The 19,315-nt window shown below is 29.2% G+C and overlaps 1 protein-coding gene across 4 annotated transcripts in view; it reads right to left on the bottom strand.

Annotated features, from left to right (window-relative positions):
• SK (small conductance calcium-activated potassium channel) overlaps window positions 1-19,315 on the bottom strand; it is a 237,333-nt gene that overhangs the window by 174,793 nt on the left and 43,225 nt on the right. The gene's annotated exons all lie outside the window — the stretch shown is intronic.

Here is a 19,315-nt window from a genome sequence, read left to right as displayed (position 1 = left end):
TCTGAGGTTTTTGCCCTCTATTCATTAAGTTAATTAATCACTAGGTGTGGGTGTGTAAAGTTCAAAATTAACAAATAGACCCTTAGTAATAAAGGAAATTGGACAACTAATTTATATGCCTCACTGTTCATTGTTGCCAATTTCATTTTGTTTATATTTATTTTCGTTACATTTATTTCAACTTTCGGTTTCAAGGAATTAGTATATATATATATATATATATATATATATATATATAAACTGTTTTGTTTTTATATATATTTATATTACAAAATTTGGTATGTACATAAATTGAATATGTGGAAAGCCATCACAATTGAGTATCAAGAAACATGTTCATATTATCAAATTTTCGACCAGATATATGACTTAAAATTATTTTTTGATCATAAAATCTGCACACTAAGAGGCAATTAACAATTTACAAGGTCCTAACATTATTAAAACCTATTAAATGGCACACAGTGGAAATCTTATATTACAATGTTAGTTGTAGTTAGCAAACTTGCCTTATAATGTTAGTTTATTAATTACAATATTAATTATTCTAAACTTAGTTTGCTAATAACACTTTTTATTTCATAACAATGGAAAAGATTGGCATTGACCATTGATAGAATATCTTCTTATCTATCTTTAAATAGGATAATGCAATTAAAACTTAAGTCAAAAAAGTATATAGACCTTGCGCTCATAACCATCGACATTAATATCATAACAATCTAAATTTTTATTAAAGGAGTTACCACAGAAACAACTAATCAAAAGGAATAAGGCACGTATAATAAATAACAATCTAAAAAATTCAGTAAATAAATTCATATATTCATAAATATAAATATATATTCATAAATAATATTCAGTCCCCCGTATTAAAATATGTTAGAATACCAACTCCTTCTGAATACACCATATTCTCCAGATCTGAAGTTCGGCGATACTTGAATATGAAAAAAAAATTGGAATAATAGAAGTGTTAATTTTTTAAAGGAATACAAGTTTGGGAACCCAGAAATTGTGTGCTAAATGAATTAAACTGAAAAGTGATTAATAAATCAAAAAAAAAAGTTTCTTATTAGAGTACTTATCTTATAACTCAAAGAATTTACTATCAGAACTGATTACCAAACATTGACAATATTCGAGAAGATTTTATTTTATTCAATTCGCTTTCAGCTTAATTTTTCTGCTCGCTGATTTAATGAATAGAAACCGTAGAAGATCTATTTGCAAAGGCTTAATGAAGGGTTAAAATTAGAATTTATCGGAAAAGTCTCAAACTGTTGGGGCAGATTGCTATTTTCAAGAAAGCTCTAGTTCAGTTAATCCTGTTACTGGAAGGGGAGTACTATTTCCTATTATTGAAAATAAAAACTAATTGAATTAAAACTGTTTTCTTACAACGGTGCTCCCTCTCGAAGGGAACAAAGAAATAATAGAAATCAAATATTTATAGTAACAAATTAAATCTTAGCAAATGAAACGGTACAATAAAAAGAACAAGAACTCCTCCGTCTATGTAATTACACACATTTACCGTAATTTAACTTTTATATTTTAATTAAATTGATTATTTAAGCTACAAATAGGTTACATTTTCAGCTTATGGATTATATTCAGCATCTTTCTGAACTCTGGGTCTAGTTTTACCTCAAAAATACTTTTATACAAGACTATAGAAAAGGATAAAAATGGATAATAATATACATAATCTATATATATATATATATATATATATATATATATATATATATATATATATATATATATAATCTCTCTATTTTAATGTAGGAATTAATGTTGGAAAATACACCTGGTCCTAAAGGGTTTTCGTTGAATGAAGAATAAAGGATACCGTAAAATATTGTAAGCATCTGCATATTGCCAAGCTTTAGCTTTAGCGAGTTACATATTTTCGCAAAAGTTTTCCTTTGAATTCGGATCACAACTGTTTCTCTGCAACTGTTACAGTTAGAACAGTTATGTTTTATTAAGAGTTATATTTAAAAATATGTATATTAAAGTGTCATAATCAAATTGTTTAGGACAACAATATTTGAAACAAGGAAGGAACAAAAAGAGTATGACAGACAAGAGCTGAAAAATGTAAGAGAAGAAAATAAAATATTTTATATTGAGAATAATAAAATTAGAATTGAAATCAAACCGATGAAAAATATCATTTGTAATTGATAATATGGATGGAGAAAAAAGAAGATGGAATGTGGTTGTACAGGGATTCACCATAAGAAAAGTAGAATTGAGAATGAGAAATACGTATTGCCATGGAACATCAATTGGGCATAGAGGGGCCAATAGGGGCCTAAAAAATATAAAAGAATTGTGAGAAAGAACATATGGAATAGAATTGTAAAATACAAACAACAAAGAATTAATCAGAAAAGATAAAGATAAGGATAAGTGACACAATATACATTAATGGGAGTATATCGAAGGACAATAGAAAAATTCAGAGAAAAATAAGACACAAAACGCGAGAAGAGCGGGAAAATGGTAAAACAACAAAAATAAGGTACAAATTATTAATAAATAGACATGGAAAACGAAAATGGCAGAAAACACCATAAATGGAGAATACAAGAAGAAGAGAGGAAGGGATGAAAAAAACAACAAACAGCAACTTCATTAATAAAAAGTGTATTATTACACAGATTAGTGTATTACCACACAGAGATAATAGTAAGATACAAACAGCAGAAACTAAATACCTCAGAATTGCCAGGAGTGTAATACACGTGAACAGGATGAGAAGTACCACCATAAGAAAGAACCTCACTATTTAATCAGTGAAAGAGTACTTAAAAAGCAAGCAACTCATATCGTGGGGACACTTACAGCACCATAAGAAAGGCAAAGAAAATACCATATGTGCAAGACAGGAGAGAAAAATTGGAGTGCGATCTTCGACCTTCAGGTTCACGACTGTACCAGAAAAATACATCAAAAAGATAACCTCGGGAGAAACAAGAAGCCTCGAAAACTGAACAGAGACAAAAAGAGTGAGTAAATGAAGACAAGTGGAGAAGAAAAAAACAGAGAATAGACAATAAACATACTACATCTACACCATCTGTACCATTTAACAAAATGTGTTTTTACTATATATATATATATATATATATATATATATATATATATATATATATATATATATATATATGTCTTCCTCTAAATATTTACTCATAAATATTATCTTCCCACCATAATATTGAAACGTCACTTTATTATAGGAAATTGAACGAATAACAGCTGAAAAATTAAATTCTTGTTAGATGTAGTGGACGATAAATATGAAGTAACCCTCGTCAAACACTCAACGAACCCCAAAACATCTAAAGCCGAGAATAAATTTCTTCCAATAAATATAAAGTAACAATAAATCAAAGTTAAACAAATCGATAATTTAATATATAAAAAAATTACAAAATAAAGCAATGTATCCAGCGAAAATGATTAACAGTCATTGACAAAAATCGAGTGCCGGTATATAAAGGCTTTACATTGAAAATTAGTCATTGTCGACCGATTCGGTTAACATCTGTTAGTGACAAAAGCAGTCCAAATAAATTCGTTGTGTTATATGAAAAAATAAAAATTGGATTACAAATTGCCTTTGAAGGTACGTGAAGCTTAAAGGACTTAATTAAAACAATCGGTTCCACTGTATTAAAAAAAACGCAAAAAATATAATCGGTGTATTGTATTGGAAAGGACAGAAAAAAACATTATGAAACTGGAGGCTATTTTTTTAAAACCCTTATTAAATCTTTTCATATGTTATGCTGTGGAATTACGTATAAAATACTTTATTAAAAAAAATAATGATGTTAGTCATATATTTCAGTTCAGTATTAATTATAATATTTTATATTGGTAATATTTAACTTTAAAAGATCATTGCTAGTTATATTTTTTCGTTTTTCTTTTAATTTGCGGCTATTTTCATAAAAATAAAGAGGCTCCTCAGTCAGACCTGGGTAACATGTTTGCTTGTTTAAACATGATTTTTATTTCACTCCTCCAAGTTGTATGCCAATATTTGCTTACTTTGAATATTTGGATAGTGCATTAAACTCTAGTAGATTTACCACTCGTTAAAATTCTACACCAAGATTAATATAGATATAAACATAAACAACCCAAAACGTCAGTACTTTCAGAAGTACATTTATTTGACTATAAATATTTGACATGAATTTTATTACAAGAATTCAAAATATTTCAAAATTTGTTCACATAAATACTACAAATAGAGGGAATAATAAACCAAACAAAAATCAGTAGCAAAATATAAATAAAACGCTAAACAATAATTCAAATTAATTATTATACGACTATAATGATCAGAAGAATTGGAATATTTTTTATATATAGATTTTATTCACATCCAGATTGATTTACTGACTAGAGTTACTATTCTATGTGGGTTCTGAATCAAGATCCTCTACCGATTGGCTAGTGATCAACTTAGAAACCGATTTAGAAGACTAGAATGCTGCTGATTTTGCTATTAAATGCACCCGACTATAATACACTGCACGAGATCAAATTGTTTGATTATTTGGAGTCCAAGTGTTGTAATATTTAGATATTGGCACGACAATGGAGTCTCTCCTCATGTATCCTTGTGATTGGCTTGATTTTCTGAGTAACAGTCGGTATATAGAGGTATTGGTGTGAGTAGTTAGTCCTGGAATATCTGGGTGCACATGCAATACTCCTTAGGACTTTGTTTGTTGAAAAATCACAATAATTGTATTCTGTATGCCCATATAGGTTTTAATACTTGGTTAGATAATAGCAATTTATTGTGATTTTCTTCCAATTAACTAATAATATTTTCTTATATTTTAGCTCCAGTTATTTCCTTTTCTTTTTACATGTTCCTTCCAGCGAAGTTTTGCATCAAGATTCATTCCAAGCTAATTGTTGTTGCTGCGTGGAATGATAGCATTATTTATAATTATTGGAGCTTGTGTAATCTGATTATACATGAACTGCACATATCTGTTGTGCTCGCTATTGTCTCTATTGACATCAAGAATCGCAGTATCATCAACAAAGGTGGAATTTCAAATATTGTCCATATGTGGTATCACATGTGCAGAGAAGGTAAAGAATTGGCCCCAATATATTTTATTGTGATACACCTGCTTGAGCTTCTTTTAACATATTATATTGTAGGCTTCTTCTTGTTTGGGTCTAAATATTCTGACTGTAATATTAAGAGCAAGAAGCAAGATTTTAATAATTCATTGTGTTGTTTTAGTAACATTTTCTTTAGCTTATCAACAAAGACGTCATGGTATATCTTATAGAAGGCTTGTGCTACATCTAAGAATATAGATGAATACACCTTTTTACCTTCATAGGTTTTTTTAATTACATCTGTTATTCTATGAACCTGGTCAATTGTTGAATTCTTGTTAATAAACCCAACTGGTGTGTAGGTATTAGGCTTTTTCCCTCTCTATAATCGGTTTTATTATTTTCAACAGTTTCTTAAATGCTTTAGATATTACTGGAAAAAATAAGATAGGTCTATAGGCTTTTATTTCATTTGATTATTTTTCACATTTTGAAATCATAATAGTTTCAGGACATGTTTCAGCCGAAATGCTGCACTGATCATGTTGGTGAGTTTTATAATTCCCTTTATTGGTATTTTTTCAGCAACCATCTTGTCACTAAGTCATAGCCTGGTAATTTCTTTTTTTTGTGTCTCAAATAGAATCGTCGAATTTTCACTTTCCATACTCAGTATCACTTTCATTTGGTTTCAAGGTTTGTTCTAGATGGTCAGCAAATGCTTCCACTTTTTGTTGATTGTTGCGCGCCCAATCTTAGCGTAGGTCTCTTATAGGTGGACTGTATAGACATGATCGTTATAGTTGTTTGACGGCTATCCAAAATGAATGATCAGTTTCCTCGTCATCTATTAGATTCTTATTCAATCATTCAGGTTATATTGTTTAAAATGTTCTTGTTGCCATTTTTTTCGTAGCTTTTGAGCTACTTGTCTGTTACTAATAATATTAAAAAAATCTTAAGAAATGAAAACTATGTTAACACCAATGTGTTGCAATTATTGTGGCATAAATATGTAGGTTTCAGTCTCAAGAAAAACAAACCGTTTGATTTTGTAAAATTTTATATGAAATTGGAAAATTATAGCAATAATTAATTAGCATATACATATATAATGTATTATTTCTACAATGACCAATGAGTCATCCTATATTATTATCCTAATTAATGAATATTATCGAACCTAATGAATAACATTCTCCAGTTTTATGAACAACTGTACGCTATAATGTCTTGTTTAATTTGGAAAAAATTAATTCTGTGTATTTTTTCCCTAATATTTGGTAGGAATTTAAAATAATAAGTGCAAAGAAACCAGCGAGTAATAATAATAATGGAAAAACATTTCATTGAAAACCTCTGTAATGAGCTTCAAACAGATTCCACGTGGAAATATTCGCGTTTCGGCCATTTTTACAATTTACCAAAACCCACATTTACCCCTAAAGGTATGCTTTTTTAACTTAAATCTGTTTGGTAGCATATGAGAACTCATTATTTTTTATACCGAGTTGAAATATTCCGTTCTTTTTCTGTCCCTTTCGGAATTAAAAAATATTTTTTTAGCCTTTTTAACCTACAGCAACGAAAGTTCAAATTGAATTTTTCTAAAGCGTTTTTCCTTCCATACTAATACCGCGTTTATAAAGAAGAATATCGTAAGTTTTGTTCATCTTTCGGAAGTTTTGGGCGTATATTTTCTAACGATATTAAGCGCACAGGAATATGACGTGAATACGCGCTGAACTTTTGAATTTGAAAATATATGTTAATGTCAACATTTTTGTTTTTGTTTTATAAATATTGATAATAAACAACGTGGAACATTCGCAATTTTCTTTCAACAAAGCAATTTAACTATTCTCGTTAGCGAGTTGTATTATAAATATTTATGAGCCGCGGGAAAACTGTTTTCGAAACTTTGACAAATATATTAAAACCTTTTAAGCTAAAGAATTTATCAAAAAATATATATTTTGTATAAGAAACAACACAAAAGCAACTAATTTATTCAAGAATGTTTTATTTTGTCGAATTAAGTATAACTGTCAACTTTTCACGATGCTTAAACAGCTTCTTATATACTGGTTGAGGTACCAGCTTCGATGCCTTCAACAAAATTGCTTTCCATGACTGATGTCCAAAATATAGCTTCAGTTGACCAAAAATGTCTCAGAACTATGAAAAAAAATCACATGTTTCATTACAAGGAATTTTTTATTAAAATTTTATTATTAAAAATTAGTAAAATGTGTGTAGCGACCTTGGGGCATGTCGAATTTTACATAGTGGAATAATTTTACATAGTGGTCTACAAAATACCCAGAAATATAATCCCAGATGTTGAACACGGGCGGGGTGCCAGCAGCGCCAACTAGAACCCGATAAAGAATAGCTGGCAACCTCGAGACGTTCATCTGGGATGTTATTGAAAGGTATTTCCATTCATTCAGTACTCAACCATCGTTTGGTTTAGACGTGCCACCATCGACTACCCAAGCCTCGTTACCAGGTAACATCGCTGCCGTCTATTTTATCATTTGTATTTTTCACATTTTTTATATAGTCAATAAATAACTTTCATATAACGTGAACACCGCTGTTTCATTTCATTTTACCTCCATTCACCGAGCCATCTAAATTATCCTAAATGTGTTTTATTTAAAATATTGTTCATCGATATCCACTACTTCTTAGCTCCTTTCAGACAATGTACGAATTCCATATCGAAAGAACGAATTATTGTTTACTTTCTTGATAAGAAGTGAAGCGCTGCTCAGACAGGTCACGAGTCAGAAGGAACAAGGTCTGTAGAATATGACAGGTGGGGTAGCACTTCCCGTTTTAATGTTTCCGGTTGACCGGTTTTGGAACATTTGATCGAGCTTTGTCATGCTGAAGAATAACACTGTTATGTCTTTACTCCTATTACGGCCTCTTATCGCACAGTGCTTAGCCAAAACGCGTCAATTGTAGTCGAGAGTGATCCTCATTGATGGTTTCAACAAGTAATGCCTTCATATCATCGTTTTCAAATTTGTTTGGCTGTCCATAACGCTGTTTGTCTTCGGTGTCAAAATCGCCACTTTTAAAATGTCAAAACCCATATTCACATAAAGAAATCGATAGAGCATGGTTGCCATAAACTTCAGATAGTATTAGATGACCTTCAGTCACCTATATCTTCAAATGGGAGCAAAAACGTAAAACTTTCTATAAATGCGATATGATACGGTACAAATTGAGACATTTACAATGCATTTTACGAAATGACACACACCGAAAACTGAAACCTGTAAATGAAACTTCAATACGAAGTTTGTTACTAATGTAAGCGATGCAATATAATACACAGTAACACAATCAATTGTAAATATTTTAAAATTCATTTATAGGCGTGATACCTAAATTCGAAATTAAACTTAAATTATAAAAACATTCGTTTAAGAAAATAAAATGCAATTCGTTAGTAATTTTCATCCCAATTTAAGAATTCCATTAATATTTCTGGAATTTAAAAACTTGGTAGCAATATTGAAGAAGAGTTTTTAGCAATTCAGTACCCTGTAAAACATATTATTTTAAGTAGCATTTTAGGCAACAAATTTTTAAATATTTTTGCGATCTTTATATTCTAGTATTCTATTTATTTTGAACATATGTTTGTGGACTACTCTGCGTTTTAAACACTAATTTAAATGAATACTGATAGATACAATACCGTTATATAGAAGATTTAAACAAGATATATTGAAATAAAAATATTCTATCGAATTACGAAATCAATTTCAGAACTTCGGAGCTATATTCATAAACAAGAAAATACTTTTTAAGTTTTACTTAGACTTCCAAACTTCCATAGGACAGGTTCCACCTGCGAAAATTCGAACGCAACCTTCGAAAAATATGAAAAATACAGACGAATAGCATAAAATAGCCAGAGAAAAAAAAAGGGGGGAAATATTTTTTGCTTAGTTGGATCCTTTTATGGCTATAGTAAAACGAAATTTTATTCCTTGACACATACATCGAACTGTAAATCGTTGAACTGGCTCTTTATTTTATGGGTTTCGAATAATTTACATTTCATTTCAAGTAAGCGTTCATTTTCTAGTGGGTATGATTCGGCTTTTAAATAATTAATTCATTATTTTAAATTCTTTATATACTCCTAAAAGTTATGAAAATATATATTGGTATATAAACTTGCTACCAATAAACTTGTTAAAATGGCCTTAATCTAGATCACTGAACATTATATTTTATCATCTTAGTTGTTTAAACATTTTGAAGATTTTGTTCTTAGTAAGAATAAGATCAAAATCCTCAAAATAGCTGAGAATGGCCGTAGATTGTTATTAATGTGACATAAATCAAAGATATTTTTTGAAATGATAATTTAATAGAAGTTAAAATAGAAAACTATCAAAAATAGTGGACCTGAAAGTTTATAGACCAGTATCTTGGTATTAGCATAAAAATATTCATCAGCAACTTTGAAAATAGTGTACATATCAATAACGAATAATACACAGTACTGCTAAATCAGTTAAATGCAGACATTAAGAAAAAATAAGCCTTTAGGCATAAAAATATTACATATAAGTGAAAACTTTCAATTGAATTCCTTTCAATTTCTATGAAATACAAACTACATCTGAAATACCTGAAACACACCAGAGATAACAATAACTGTGAATCGATATTGAGAGCATTTTGTTAAATTCAAAATAATCATTTTGTCTGCTACTGCTCGTAATTTACCCTAGTATGATGAACATTTCCTCTAGTGTTCAGCTTAAACACACAAATTGCAATTAATATAAATTTAGTGTAATGGCTTCAAGGATGTGAACTTCATATTTTTTATTTTGAGAAATTTTCAGTAGGTTAAGACCTGAATTATTAAATATATAAATTCCCAGTATCTCCATTACTAGTAATTAAAAAACATTAAAGAAATAAATGGTGAAGCCTCACATATTACTAATAAAAAGTAAAGCATAATACAACAAAGTCATATATTATATATTCTTCAAAAAATTTCAATAAAATATTTATTTGCAATTTATATAGTCCTTCCAATAAAACAGCCAATACACGTCAGAAGTGACGTCAAATGTGCTGTGAAGTTTATAAAAACGTAAAATTTATTTAACGTGCTCCGTGCACGTTTTCCTTCTCATTTTATCAATTAGCATTACCCTAGTTAAAAAGAGACATAATACTCGAAACACATAACTCAGTTAGTCTATAAAATTCGATTTGAGTTAATGATAATAATTAGAGGTTAAAAAACGTGCAAGCGTTGTTTTGGCGCTTGTTTTCATAAATATCTAACTGCTGTTTAATATCTGTGATTGCTCTGATTGAAGAAACGAAGAGTCAAACTGACTACGTCTCTAATCAGTTACTTCGAACAGGAACGAAACAATGGAGACCCCCTCTTGCCAGCTGCCATTTTTAACAGTGAGTTTGTTTCATATAAATAATATTTAACACAATTATTTCAGAGTAAATCGTTAGTTTGTGAATAATCCAAAGAAAACGATGTTATGATTTAACACATATGTCATTTTATTCTACTGACAATAAGCTTCAAAGCTATAGATGGTATACCTTGCGAAGGTAACATAGTCATAATTTTGTGCCTGAAAAGGTGCATTTGCGGCTCTTATTTAGTGGGAAAAAAACCCGCTTAAAGTCACTATTTGATGGTACAACGGTGAACACGCCCTAACCTTAAAAACACGTGACATGTGGTTTCGAAAATTCAAAAGTGATTTTGATGTGCAAGACATGTAACGTTCTAGTGGGCTTAAAAGGGTTGAAAATGCGATACTGCAAGAGCTATTAGATGAAGAACCTTCCAAAATTTAAAAGCAATTGGCAGAAGCGTTAAATGTAACACAAGAAACAATTAGCGACCGATTACGAGTAATGGGTAAAATCCCAAAAGATGGGAAGATGGGTGTTACATCAATCGAATCGTTGGTGAAATGTTGTTTGGAAGGTATGATCGGAAATCATTTCCCCATCAACCAGTGACGGTTAATGAAAAGTGGGTTTATTTCGCCTCATGATCATCAACTCTACCAATAAAATATTTAACATAAACATGTTAAATATACGTACATTAGCGGTATTTATTATTTTCAGTAAGCTATCTCTGAACTACAATCTGTATAATGATTTCAATTAGCGTAATAATATTTCTTATTTTGTTTGGATTCCTGTGTTGGAAACATTATCGTGTAGATAATAACGTGGAACATCAAAACGGTTGCATTATATATGAGAAGCGGACGTTTCCTCAATAAAAAATCAATAAGACCGGCTTAAATTATCGCAAGACCGAACGAGTTTTGTTGTATTCTTTCTTATCTGTTTTTCTTTCTTTATAATTGTGGCACGCATAACATCTCCGATCCTTTGTGCGAATTTATTTTAGAGTTTTATCTCTTTTTACATCTCTTTCTGTTCGAAGGAAAGGTCAAAAAGGTTTCCTTTCCCAACCGCACGAAAAGGCGTCACCGCATACGCTTTATAGTCCATAGACGTGGCAGATTATTTTTAACCGACTTCAAAAAAAGGTGGAGGTTCTAAGTTCCACTGTATATTTTTTTACGTATATTCATCGTTTTCTCCGTCAATTGTGCACCGATTTTCAAAATTCTTTTTTTTTATTCGAAAGAGTGCATTTCGGAGGTGGTCCCATTTGAGCCAAGTCAGGATCTGGTGGTGGAATCCGGATAAATCGAGGGAAACCTTCAAATATTAAAGGTACTTACTATGTTTTCACAACTTTTTTTGTCTAAATAATCAGATATTTGTGTATAATTTTATTGCTGAACTGATGTTACGGAAGACACAACTCCTCAACGGTTAGGAGTCATAAAAATATTGCAGGCTACTGCCTCTATGGTGTAGTGGCAAGAGCATTCAGCTCACGCGCGGAGGTCGCAGATTCCGGCGCGGACAACGACTTTTTGTTGTTGTTCTAGTTTGGTTAGAATATTTGTCAAATAACCTCCAATCGTTTTTAATTTTCCAATATTATTTGTATTACACATCGAAATCACTAATTTTGAACCTTCGAAACCACGCCTCACATGATCTTAAAGTTAGAGCAGGCTCAACGTAAGTTTCTACCAGCACACGATGACTTTCAGTGGTTTTTTTCTTTTGATCAAGTAAGAAAAGTAATGACAACGAAACTTAACATTTTCAAAGAGGTATAAATCTATGACGATGAAATATAACATGTTATAGCTTTGAAGCTTGACGTAAGTAGAATAAAATGACACATCTTAATGACTTAATCATATCTATATATATTAGAAAAGCCGGTAATGATTTCTCGGTACACCTAGTAAAGATTTCCAGTATTTAAATATAAAATAAAATGAATAATTTAACTTGTTACTCCTAATTGGTCTGTTAACGAATATTCACGGGAGCATTGACGAAGTGAATATTCGTTATGAATAACCATTCTAAATTCAACATTTTATCGACGTCTTGGAACATGTGCATGAAAAAAAAGAGATGATTATACAGAGCCTAAAGAAATACCTTTTTTTGTTTCACGCTTATACGTTAAGCAAATTAAGAACTAACTTATATAACTACAAATAGCAACCTTATATTTTATAATACTGTAAAAAATAAAACGATAATAAACTAATGTGTATATGGCGCTACATCGTGTTATAAAAACTATGTGTTATTTCAAAATTATACTACATATTGTTCCATATAGAGCTAGCGTGCAAAATTCATTAATTAGATCTCTGTATTCCTTCTAAGCCATATTGAGCTAGATACAATTCAATATACATTCTCTATAGGTATTATTACATTATATATGTAACATTATTACTATGAGTTCTCGATGTGAATAGATATTTAATAAAATAAATTAATTCGGTATATGAAATTTCGTACAATATTAGATACAAAGTTTTAAAAAAACCTCATTGTACTCTTACCCATTGTATTGCTTTAAATAATTTGTAAGACCCTATAGGTTAGACCGAAAAGATCTTACATTTGATAGACTTATTTCAAAAGTTAATCGCAGGAAACAGAGGAAACAATATTAAATGTTTAAGAAGCTAGGATAAAAATACCGACAACTGGAAACTCAAACAGTTCAATAAATTCGAACCATGGTTGCTTTTAGATATTTGTTCATATTTTAGTTCATATACAGTTGTCTCCCTTTTATTTCTTGCTAAATATTAGTTTTATATTAATTATATGTGATATGTAACTTGCAATTACATCCAAATTATACAAATATTATACCCATGCACATCCCTAATTATTTTAGGTACTAAGTAGTTTTTATTACTGAACAACATCTAATTATTTTAAGACGCATATTTATATTATTTGTGAAATAGATTGCTGACTTCATTATATTCTGGGTTAAATTTTTTTCAATATTCATCTTTTTTTTTCATACTCAAGTTGATTGATTTTTATTTAAAATAATAAGTTCTAAAAATAATATTTTATCAACGCCTTGATTAAAAATCCAATAAAAATTCTTGGGATGTAAATTCGAAAGGTATTCACCTTTATAGAATATATCTAAAAACAGTGGAAACCAATATTAAATTCTTGCGAATAAACAGAAAAGCTCATAAAGAAAATATGACATATGAGGTATAATTATTTCTTTATTTCCTTCCCTTTGCTTATACAACCCATAGAGGGAAAAAATTCGTCTTCAGCTTCATTAAAATTATACGAGCTTGTGTTTTTTTTTTGTCTCATACTGATAGGAGTATAACCAACCTTAAACTATTTAAATACGGCCGAAAGGTATCGTATAGAACGTGCTCTGCTTTTTATTTTATTTGAATATTGCGTATGTAACGACTGCTACCAGAAAACGCTGAATAAATTACCAGTGCACGATATAATATCACATTCAAAGCTGTCTATCTCTCTCTTATTCTTCTATTACGTCTGTATTAAATTAAAATAATCCAAAAGTAAATTAATATGATAGGTATATTCTATCAGTGAGATATTACTTAATCATTCAATTGATTAATCTTCAGTAATATACGTTACCAGTGTTGACAAACATGGATGATTTATTTTATTATTCCAACTATTATTTCATAACACATAATGGTTTGAGCGAGACACTAATTAAAAAAGTATTTAATGTATTGACTAAATATTGTTTTTGTGAATAAATATACCATGGGAGACAAACAGTGACATATATGTATGTATATATATATATATATATACATATATATATATATATATATATATATATATATATATATATATATATATGTATATATATATATACATATTGGTGCTTGTTGACTGATCAATGTTAATGTTAAATCGCCATCAATCAATACTAAAACAATCAATTTGCCAAACCAAATTTAAATACTACGAGTTCTGAAGAGAATTAGTACATGAACATAAAATTTGTGTGAACTAAAATCAATGATGCTAAATCGAAATGATCAGTATTTTGGCATGAATCTTGCTTCCAAGTTGAAGTGGAATATACATGAAAAAAGGTAATTAAATCTACTGATAAACTTGTTTATACTTAGTAGAGTATCAAAAAAAAAACGAAGAAACGAATAAACTCTATCTATTTCAAACAAGTAAATCCTGTTTTATCAGATTCAAAAGTGTACTTGAACGTGGAAGATAAGGAATCCCTCTTAGTAGTTATTTTAGGAACTGTTAGATGAATTACCGAGATTCACTCAACAATAATTTATGTCTTAATTAAGTGTTAGACAAAAATATATTTACGAAAGCCTAGTAATAGCGAAAGATATTAAAAAAAAAAAGAAAATGCTACACAAACCTATATATTTTGAAAGTTCTTTGAGGTTGTTGTGATACCCTGTATTCACCAGATATTGCTCTATCTATTAAGATTTTAAATATTAGCACCTAAACTAATCTAATAATATTTTAATAAAGTTGTTTTAATATTATGAAGAACATGAAGAACAATATTATACTTTACCTAAATATATATATATATATATATATATATATATATTCTATTAATTGTATTTTTATAGTGTTGGCACTTGTCAATTCAAGTCAATCTGTCAATTTTTACTTTAGCAACTATTAGCCCGTATGTGAGTAATCAAGCGTTTTCATACAGAATGACGCTTGTTACCCGCTATAACTAGTTTTTTTTGCAATAGGGCTTCATTCAATTTGTTCAACAGACGTTAGACATCCAGTAACAGTTTTATTTGGTTTTAGCAGTTTTTAATACACTGAACCTTGCTGACTGCATCATGTAGACAACAAAATAGAACAGTCTGAAAATAGTTGATATTAAGTTATAAGCTGTCTAAAGTTTATATGAAAGTTGTTTTTTAGTCCAATAACTCTGGCTGTTTACTATGTTCAAACGTTTTTGTTCTCCCAGTCCATTTTTATCATAAAAATCACCACTTTTAAATCATTGAATCCAAAACCGACAACCGAGTATATGACGGAGTAGTTTTTTAGGTCGAAAAATGTTAAAACAATCGAATTTCGTACTTAGGTTAGTTTGCTTAACAGTTGTTTAGATTTATACTTTACATCTTAAAAATAGATATCGCTGATTAAAATACATGCAAACAGCCAATATATTAGTTTTAGGAATTAATAATATTGAACGGTATTTATTTTTTTTAGCTAACACAATTAATTTCCTGCCAATAAATGCGTACGCTATGTGTCGCACAAAATTATTAAATTATGTCAATTTTGCACATAATTGAGTATACATTATTGGCACAGAATACAATAATGCACAAATAAACGCTAAAAGCGTATAATTCAAACAGTAGGATTCCGACTTTATATAATGTCATCGTTAATTAAATTGACAAAGGTTGCGTCATATATTGCTGCATGATATCAAACCATTTTATATGGCAACTTAATTTAAATAAACCACAGTAAACCCTAATATTTGACTAATTATGAAAATTATGACACTATGCGATACATATTGTTGTACAATCACATAATATTTGGTTAATCATTTATAAATTATGTGTAATATGACAAAGCAAAGATTGATAACATGTTTTTGTGTTATAACGATATACAAGTATATTTTATGTAAATAATAAAAATTATGTGTTAACATAAAAAAATCATATAAAATTGTTATCTATCTATTAAACCAAATATATAGTATAAATTACAATGACAAATCTCACATGAAGAACGCTTGCTGTGATTTATGATGTAAGTTTTCAAGGTACCTTTATTCTCTAGTTCCCCAGTTTCTTTAATCACACTAATCCTGTTCGTTACATTATATTAATTAATAATAAACTCTATATATGACAAGAAGAAAAACTCGTTTCTTATCAACAATCAAATCGGACATCAATGATACAGATAATCATAAATTTTATGAACATCTGATAAAACCACTGCCAAGGTCGCCGAAAATCAATATGCAAAGATCCTTTGGGAGTTTTGTAACTGGAGGGACAAGCACGTCGACTACAATACCCTGGACATCTTTGTAACCACAGGGGAGAGGATCCGCATCATCACTATAACGATTTCTGGAGATGGTATAATTAAAGCAAAGGAAATTGTAAAAAGAAAACATTTTAAAAATTTTACAATGAAAGGCACACTTTCTTTTTAATATATGTGTATATATGTATACAGGGTCGAGCAGAAGGCAAGAATTTTTCGATGCAACAAAAAACAGTTTTGATAGCATTTATGTCCATTCCGGTTTGCTTCTTGGAAGCGTGACTTGAAGTGATGATCGGGAAGTCCACTGGTACCAAAATCAGGACTGTAAAGCTTATAAGGCAAAGTCTGTACGTCGTGTTTTGTAAAGAATTCGCTGACGATAACAGATGTATGCCTTTGAGAAGTTGCAATCAGATCCAAGGTCTCAACACTTTAATTTATTTTAATGCAAATTACGAGGCGAAACGCTACATCTTTCTTTATATGACATATATATGATATATGACAATGAAACAGAAAAATGTGAAACTAAAAAAAATCTGGGCTCACAGATTATAATGATATCATTGTTAGCTTTACCGAAAGCTTGTCATAAGTTTTCTTGGACAGCACCATAATAAATTTAGAGGAGCTAAGAGTGCAAAATTGGGGCATATTTTCATATATCTATATAAATAATATATCTTCTTTATGAACAAGACTAAAGTTAAATTCTAAAATTGCATATTTCAAGAAACTAAAAGAGTATTTTAAAAATATTCATTCATATTTGATGTAAACCCCTTAAACCTCTCAAAAGGTCTATTAAATACATTACAAAGAAAGTGTGTACTTTGTGCTGCAGTTTATTACCACAGTTTTTTTCACCAGAGGCTAAAAGGTTGATGCAGCAAAGATATACTCTTAAAATATGGTCTATTGACTCTTGGAGATGATGTAATGACATGTTTTGCATTTTTAACTATTTCGCTTACTTTGAAGCTGCGTTCAAAGGACTCTTTGCTGAGGTCATTAAAAGAGCACTTTTACTTTAATTACGCTTTCGAAAAAGATGGAACACACTAATTCAGTTTTAACTGAATCGAAATAATGAAATAATAAAGCATTCAAGTTAGGAAAATGCTTTTATTTATTTTATAGTATTAAGTTTAATTGTTATATCCTTGTATTCAATATCTAAGTTATAAAAATATCTATTACTTTACTAAATGGGTCTCTAAAACTTTCTACACAGCTAAACAGAAACCACAATAAGTTTATCTAATTAACTTATGTTCGCTGTTAAAAAATGCATTACCTAAATTGATACAATTTCACCATTTAACAAAATTTAAAATGAGAGTGCCCTTTTTAAAATTTTTAATTTTCCGGAGAACATTTCAGCCATTGTATGAAGTATTATCAAATTAACTGTATTTCAAATATATTTTAAGTAATAATCTGCATTATTATTGTAAGTAGGTATTATATCATGACATGAAACAGAAAATAGTTAATATTAAAAATATTATTCAGCGCTAGCTATAAACCTTTTTTCATGTTTTGAGGAAAAAGAAGCATGCAAATGAGGAATTGACACATTTTGAGACGATTTTGCGACAGTTAAGACTTTTATCATTTTTAGTTGAAAGCAGCAGCTCATTTACTCAGTTCATAATAGATAACATTCTTGTCACTAAACCAAACTCATATATTTGATTCTCAAATGATATTGATGGTCCAACACCTATAAGCCATGACTTTCTACGCTTGGAATGGAAAAATATGTATAAAAATTTTTTATGAATACATAAATAAAGTAATAAAGATATGTAAAGTGAAACTATTATACACATTTTGCCTAGATGGAATATATGGGGCAAGTAGATGAAATTATAAATTAATAGCAGTAATTTTGTACGTATTTTAAACCGCTGATAAATATTAAAATGTTTAATAGTTAAAGCAATTTATCATTTGAATCTTTTGTGAATTACTTACTTTATAAACCTAAATTTTGAGAAGTTAATAGTTCAATTAATAAATACATTACTTTAATATAAAATATATAGAAATTACTGCCTCATTGTGTTCATTATTGTTTTTAATAATATACAAATTACTTCATTTAATTTTCCATGTTTATGATGTTGTTGCAGTTCTGAAAATAATACTCATGATACTTTTGTTGTAAAGTTCAGTAATGTAGTAAATTAAAATTATTAATACTTCATTAATTACTGAAATTTAATGGAAATTAGATTTAATCAATTTAAAAAGGTTAGTGAGTGTTATTTTTTGAAATATTTTACATGTATTTTAATATACAGACATGTGTTACTGCAATTAATGTTATATCAAATATATTACTGATTTTATACCAAAGATATTGTCAAAAGAAATTTTAGTTATATTAACATATCATTTTTAAGTTTTCCTTTTTAATCTATTATAAGAAAAACATGATTAACTTTATAAATCGAGGTGGAATTTTTATCACAGTGTGATCACTAGTAATATTATGTAATGATATTAGTTTATGAATTAGTGCTATTCTTCCTGTAACCAAATAAATTGTTAAAAGAAACAAATAAATGCTATATTATCTAGAATATCATCTCTAAGGTGCTATGAATCAATTCCAATGCGTATATTTCTAATTATAATATATACATTAAAACTTTCACCAAGATATATTATGAAAATTGAACTAATCACA

This window comes from Rhynchophorus ferrugineus, unplaced genomic scaffold (assembly GCF_030347505.1).
Source record: "Rhynchophorus ferrugineus isolate W39M unplaced genomic scaffold, kcgeb_rfMv2 rfM5, whole genome shotgun sequence".
Lineage (NCBI taxonomy): Eukaryota > Metazoa > Arthropoda > Insecta > Coleoptera > Curculionidae > Rhynchophorus > Rhynchophorus ferrugineus.
Note: the sequence above shows the minus strand (reverse complement) of the source record. Positions and strands in the feature narration are given on the sequence as shown.